Source organism: Diuraphis noxia, unplaced genomic scaffold (assembly GCF_037042655.1).
Source record: "Diuraphis noxia isolate RWA-SAM2 unplaced genomic scaffold, SU_Dnox_SAM2 contig0003, whole genome shotgun sequence".
Classification (NCBI taxonomy): domain Eukaryota; kingdom Metazoa; phylum Arthropoda; class Insecta; order Hemiptera; family Aphididae; genus Diuraphis; species Diuraphis noxia.
This window is the reverse complement of record NW_028301713.1, coordinates 19,680,481-19,688,375: the sequence shown is the minus strand read 5'-3', so window position 1 is coordinate 19,688,375 and position 7,895 is coordinate 19,680,481. Positions and strand designations below refer to the sequence as shown.

At 29.2% G+C, this 7,895-nt stretch overlaps 1 pseudogene; it reads right to left on the bottom strand.

Annotated features, from left to right (window-relative positions):
* Nucleotides 1-630: 630 nt before the first annotated feature.
* On the bottom strand, nucleotides 631-4,564 carry LOC149056987 (uncharacterized; annotated as a pseudogene).
* Nucleotides 4,565-7,895: the final 3,331 nt, after the last annotated feature.

The following is a 7,895-nucleotide window of genomic DNA, read 5'->3' as shown; positions in this document are numbered from 1 at the left end:
TGGTAATAAAATGTGGACTAGTCATTCATATAAAGAAACCATGGATTTGTGCTACTCCAGATGGTATACTAATAGTTGATGGTACACCACAAAAAGTTCTAGAAATTAAATGTCCAATTTCATTCAAAGATAAGGACATTATTGATCCCATTACTAATATACCTAATTTAAAAATGATTGATAGAAAAGTCAGTCTGAAAAAAAGTCATATATACTACACACAATGCCAGATATTAATGTTTACTACAGGGTTAAATGAATGTGATTTATTTATTTACAACAATATTAAACCAGAATTATTGTCAATTAAAAAGGATGAACAATTTTTATCATACCAAAATTAGAACATTTTTATTATTCATTTTATTTACCAGTTTGTTATACTTAACTAGGTATGAAATATTATACAACAAATATAAATGTGTCAATAAATAACATACAAGTTTAAATATTAATCATTCTAAAATATGTAAGTAGAAGTAAAATATTTTTAGAGTTTTAATGAAATATGTACCTACCAAGTAGCTTATTTATTATCTAAAATCTAAATATACAAGGTAGTTATGTTTTACTCCATTACTACCTCTATACAGCTGTATAAATGTATCAAATATGAAATTATTTAACAAATTATTGCTTAATAATAAGTGCTTGCATGTTTGTCAAAACACAGCACATATGAACAATGTTATCAATATATGGTAAGTAATCGATAGTTAATTTATTAAGTATGCCAAACGTCTTCAAACTTGCAAGCAACCGTTCTATATGTATTCTTACACTTGCTTTATTATAGGTTTCTAGAATTTCATCTTCTGAAAACCTACCATTGTGTGGAAGCATTACAATTACAGAATTTTCATCAGTGGTTTTTATTCCTGGGAATCCTTTGTCGGCAAGAACTTCATCACCAGATTCTAAAACAGCTAAAAATCCACTATCATTGGTTATAAATGAGTCACTAGACCGACCACCATAACATTTTGACACAAAACTAATCATACCACAAGGTGTTATGGCTACTAAAAATTTAACAGTATAAGACCCTTTGTATCTTGAATACATGTAAACCCTCTGTTCTATAGTATTAGGTTGTTCTACTTTTAACTCTGTGCAATCAATTATGCATCTACAGTTCGGATAGTTTTTCTTAAATGCATCAGGAAGCAAAGCTGAAATAGTTCTCTTATTAGGCCAGAATATTAATATTTTTGTTTTTACGCTTAATGTAAGAAGGGTATCTGTAAATATTCTAGATATTGTTGTTCGGTGTACTCCAAAAAATACAGCCAAAGAGGAATAAGTTAAACCTAATTTCAATTTCATTAAAAATATTAATCAGTGTTCGGAACGTTCACCAAAAAAATGAGCTCGTTCACGTTCACGTTCAGTCCTTAAAAAAGGAACTCGTTCACGTTCACGTTCGTGTTTTTTCAAACGAACGCGTGAACGTTCACGTTCATTTAAAAAACGAACGCGTTATTTGGGTCGCGTTCATTAAATTTTTTTTTTTATGAATCGTTAGTCTGCAGTCAATATAAAAATTAAAAACCCATAAACGTATACGCTTAACCAAAAAATAAACATAATTTTGACTTTAAAGCGTAATATACAATTTATAAAGTATTTGAATTAATTTTTAATATCTGACACATTTTTGAAATATACAAGGATATTGCACATATACCCCTTCTCGATCAAAAATTTTATGATAAAAACAAAAATGGCAGTGTAAAGGGAGCCAATAATAATCATTAATCAAGTATGTATGCGCAAAATTTTGAATTTGTTAGTTTTGTTTTTGTCCACGGTTAGATCTTCTAAGATCGTGGTTTTGTCAGCGTATTTTTGTTGATAAGAATAATTGATATTTGTGATATCCCTTTATACGCAGCCGTTTTGTTACTGACACATTTGGTTACTGATGATAACAATCCGAGTCAATATGCAATAACCTGTATATTTCAACCATAGAGTTACTCTATGATTTCAAGCTTCAACTATGATCCGCATGTTATTTGAGTTATATTTTGATAAGTGATAAAATTAACCGAATAGTGAATTTACCACCAGGGCACTATGCACACAACTGAGAGACGGGATCAGGTCACCTTAGAAAAGTCAGCTACCTTCTTAGTTTTTTAAATAATTTAAAAAATCTTTTCGATTGAAGACTTAAATTTAGGTCGAATTGAAAATTATAATTGTAATTCCTAATATATTTAGCTGAAACAATTCAAATATTGAAACAAAAACAGTAAATAGGTACATGATTCATAAATAATTCATACTTTAATTTAATACATTTTTAAAACTTTATTTAATAAAAAATACAACTTGTATCCTTGTTAGGTATAACATCAAATAAAAATTTTAAAAAAACTGTAGGTAAATATCTATTTATCTAAGTAAAAAAGAAAACTATTTGTACCTACATTTTATTTTACTTCAAAACATCTTATTTTGTTTTAATAAAATTAAATTTTCAAACATATCATCACCCAGTCTATGACGTTTTGATGTCATTACATTCCCCCAAGTACTAAATAACCTTTCTACAGGTGCACTAGAGGGTAACCCTGTATTAAACTGGACAAATTTAAATAGTACTTTAGGAAAAGCAAATAAACTTTTTACATCAATATTTTTGTTACTTAGGAAATTTAAAAGTTCTTGATCTGAGGTTATTGTCTTACTATTATTGGAATAGCTTTTTGTTGGCAAGCAAAAAAAATCTTTATTTGAATCAGAATCAGAATCACTAGCTGCTGAATGACCATCAGATACCTCATTTTCAGAACATAAAAACTCAGTTTTTAAAAATAATTCAGCATTCAATTTTTCTTCACCTTCCAGCCAATTTAGTTTAAATCTTGGAATAAGACATGCAGCAATTACTAAATCTTTTTCTTAGATACTGAAACAGTGAAAACTGAACAATTTCAAATGTATAACTGATAAGTCACTGACCACAGTAGGTACACTGTATACATTCACAACAATCACAATTATAAATTAATTTCATGCGTGTTCTGCGCGACCGAGCGTCACTGTCGTTTTGTGATTCCCAGTAATTAACTTTCAATAGTCGACGATGCAGATGATAAACGATAAAGCCCATGCCTATACACGATCCCCGTCCACCATGATAGATATACACTTCACCTATTCATGATAAACCGATTAGGTTTATTACAAATTCGTGGAAATCATAATATTATTGTTGTATTTCTAGCCGGGGACATTGGAATATATTTTGCAACTAAACAAATATTGTAGGAATTATAATGGGAAAAATGAAAATATTATTATTATAATTAATTATTTTATACATATAATATTTATTAAATGGTCAATAAATTGAACGTCTTAAAAATTGATCAAATTCATTAAAAATATAAACGTCGTTCACGTTCTATTTGCAAAAAACGAGTGACGTTCACGTATCGTTCACTATATATGAACGTGAACGCGTGAACGTGCGTTCATGAACGACGTTCTTTCCAAACACTGATATTAATAAAGCATTTTCATTAGAGACCACCAAACGATTGACATTAGGCATTAACTCGAGCAATATATTAAAAACTGAAAAAGAAGTGCCAGTAATGTCTTTAAGAGATTTTTCATTTTTAATGGATTCAAAACCGTGGAATGCTTCACATGGTAAACAAGATAAACTTTCGTTGTGGTCTACACCACAAGCTTTGTCAGAAGATGTTGGCTTACTTCCATTATTCAAATGGTTTGAAAAGGAAAACGGAATACAAGCTTGCGTGGAAACGCTATTACCTTCATGAATACAAGAAAAAATAAAGTTGTTATTGTCACAGTTGTCAAAACCCACTTGAGTGCTAACACTTGCAAACTGCGAAATACAGTTATTTTCTACCAAAAATCAATTTCTAGTATCAGTTTCTATTTTTTGTGTTATAATTGTATTTCGAATCGTTCTGATTAAAGCCGTTTGTACCTTTCGTCTGCTTGGTTTGAATCAGTTAGTTTCTTCTTGTACACTTTAGGGAATAATGAAGGTACATAAGAAGGACTTCTATGATCATTTGAACGCTTGTTTCCAACAAAATTCTTACTACATATCACACTGCGAGGATTAGGCAACCAAAATTTCCCATTGTCACTAAATTAAATTAAATCTTAAAATAATAATGAGGTAATAAGTAAACTAATTGTATAACATAGTTATAACATTACATAGTAAAGAGCTATTAAAAAGTGGTAAATTAAAATCGTTTTGTTAGTATTAGCCATAAGGTACCTCTTTCTAGGTATATTATATTTTCGTTACTAAGAATTTTAAGAAATTATAAATTTTAAATATTTAACATAAGTAATTTAGTTATGATTTTACTAGTAGGTAACTAGAATGTAATAACTTAATAGGTAATTACTCGAGTCTCTTAACAGCCTTTATCCATTGAAACTTCAAATCTTTTTGGTACGATCGATTAGGAAAGTTGTAAAATACAGTATTAGTAGTATCCTTGTATGTATTATTGCAGTTAACCACACAACAAATTTGATGAGAATTTTTATTTTCAGTCATTATAAAACAAAAATGGACCTACTTGAAAATAAAACAAAAGTTGTAAATTCTAAAACTTGAGCTTAGAATTTTGGTAGGTACATAGGTATCTATTGACTAGTATATTAACTATTAAAATAATTTATAGCAGTTGCAAGTGCCCATTGACTGATTATATTGATATAAAAAGATAAGATTTATTAAAAAAATTAATAATCACTACTAGCCTAGGACCTAGATCTGAGACCTATAATTACAATAATGAGTTTGCATGTTTATAGTGATCATATTTTCTTTTTTATTTACCAACAAACATGAAAATTCATGAATAGTTTTAATACTTAATACATGAATATGATGACGAACATATTTATAGTTATGATTGTGGAGTAAAATGTAAAATATGGATAAATAATGATTCATAAATGCTAGTTTTTGTTCGTAATACCTAAGTATTAGTCCTATTTCATTCGAATATTTGTATCCTGTAACAATTTAAACTATTAACTACCAGCGCGCGCTGTTTTCCGGTGGCTGCACGGCGTCTATGGGATTAGAGTGAGTACTGTATGTTTTATGTGTTTTTTTGTAGGTGATTTTGGCAAGGCTATTTAAGGTTGGAATACAGATGTCTTTATGAAGTGACTCATTGGTAATATACCAAGGGGCACCTGATATTAGACGTAAACAAATAGACTGAAATGCCTGAATAGTTCTACTATTTAGGGATTCGTTTGTATAGTGTTTGGTTTAAAGACTGTAGCAAGGTGTTCAGCAAAAACGTTGGACTTTTCAGCGTCGTCAGTGATTTTAGAGTTGTCAGGGTGACGGTTTGGAGGAGTGGGTTCGATTCATAGGCGCCCGCAGGGGGGGCAAGCTGGGGCATTTGCCCCCCCACCCCTTGGCTTTTTCAAAATATTTTTTTAAATTTAATATTTTAAGATAAATTACTATATACTAAACAACAAATTTAAAGTATAAAAAAAGTTGTAATATAATAAAATATAATATATTGTATACGAGTGTAATAAAAAATGTTATAAAACACCTAGTAAAATTATAATATTTATCCTCAAATCCTAACATTGCCCGCCCCCCCCTAGAAAAATGTCTGCGGCACCTATGGTTCGATGTGTCTAAGGATTTTTTTGGTTGCTTTTTAAGGCGAGCGGTTTGTTGGATTTAGGTTAGAGATGTAACTGTCATAGGATTTATTTTTGTGATTTTAAAGTTGCCTTTTTAGTTTGTTGGTTAGGTTATTGAAGATCCGCTTGTGGTTAGGGTAACCTGTGTTTTGCCATTTTGCGTGAGCTTTTCTTTTTTGTCTTAAGAGTACATTGATGTGGCCCGGGAGTGGGTATTTGTCCAGAATTGAGTTTGAGGTGGTGGAATATTTGTTGCTTGGGCGTGAGGACAGTTTCGCCGCGGATTGGATCATTTAAACAAATGTGACAGAAGCTTGCTTGAGGTCATGGGCAGTTTTAAGAGGTATGCCTAATTTTTTATTGTTGCTTAAGGACTTTTTGTAGTGGGTCCAGTTTATTGGGCTAGAGGTTAAAGAAGATCTTATTGGGATTTTGTTTGTTACACCATCAATGACTAGCTTTACTGGGGTATGATCAGAGGAAAAATCTGTAATGTTAAATATAGCAAGGGTTAAGTTACTTCGGGTGGAATATATGAAGAAGTCTAAAACATCTGGATGCCTATTGGTAAGGGTGTGCCAGTACGTCGGTCCATTAGGTGCGAGGTGTAACCATTTATGATCGGTAATTGTTTTGTAAAGGATTTTACCTCTTGGAGAGGTGGAGCGGCAGCCCCAAACAGGATGTTTGGAATTAAAGTCACCACCTGCAATGAAATTATTCCCTTGTGAGATGAAAAGTTGAGCAAAATCTTGAGCGGTGATGTTTTGGATGGGAGAACAGTAGACTACTGTCGGGCTACATTTGAATGCTCCTATGCTTAATCTTAGGCCCGCATTGTGTATTATGTCTAATGTTTTAAGTATTGATTTTTACGCTGTACTGTAAAAAGCTTCATCAGAGATATAAAAATCGAAAGTTTATTGAAAAAATAATCATAATATGTAATGTACAAATTAGATCATTGTAATAACTAATCTTATGTCATTGCTAATTGTCAAACGTCAGCCAGCGACCTTCGCTGCCGTGGCATATTCTAATAAAAAAAAAAATTTCCAAGTTTTAAAAAAAATAAAAATGTTGGTTATAAATTTATAATCTATTATAATTAAATATGAACCTTATAAGCTACGTGTTTATAATGTTATATATATGCATGACCTGAGAAGAGACATATAACTATAAATAATTTTATTTATATATTTATAAATTGATGAATATTTTATGATTATAAAATATATTGTTCACTTATTAATTATTATTATCGGATATTCTCTGACGATTATAGCACAACGTAAGTTGATTTAATTTTAATTAATTATTTAATTTTACACTAATTATAATATGTATTTTTAAATTGTAATGTATTTTAAATGAATATTAAAAGTTTAATCTTATGTTGTATAATATTCCATATAATTTAGATAAGAAGAGTGATTTTTTTTAAATATCTGAATTATTTTTTCTGAATTATATATTAAATATTAAACTACGTGTTTATAATGTTTAATTCTATGCTTTGACTGATAAAATAATTATTTAATTTTACACGATTTATAATATGCATCTTAATTATATTTAATGGTTAATCATATGTTAATATATTTCAAATTAAGTTCAAATGATTTTCTTATCCTTATTATTTTGTTACGAAAATCATATTCTACCGAAAAACTAAAAAAATTTTGCCAACATTTTAAATAAATCAATTGGTTTTCCACTTTAATCATAATAATTTATGAATATTTTATAATTATCAAATATGTTATACACTTATAAATTATAATTATCGGATATTCTCTGTCTATTAGGTGGTAGTAAGTTGATTAAATTTTAAATTATTATTAAATTTTCCACTATTTGCAATATGTATTTTAAATATGTTTAAAGTTTAATGTTATGTTTATATTATATTCAACATAATTTAGATGTGAAGTGAGATGTTAGTTTTTAAATCTCTGCATTCATTTTTCTGAGTTACGAAAAAAAAAAGTTGTTAGTAATGATCTATTATAATTAAATATTAATTAAGAACTACGTGTTTATATTGTTTAATTTTATGCATGGCCTGGTAGTAGACATATAGTATGAATATGTTACAACTAAGAACACTATTTCAAATTAAGTTCAAATGATTTTCTTATCCTTATTATTTTGTTACGAAAATTATATTCTACCGAAAAACTAAAAAAAATTTTGCCAACATT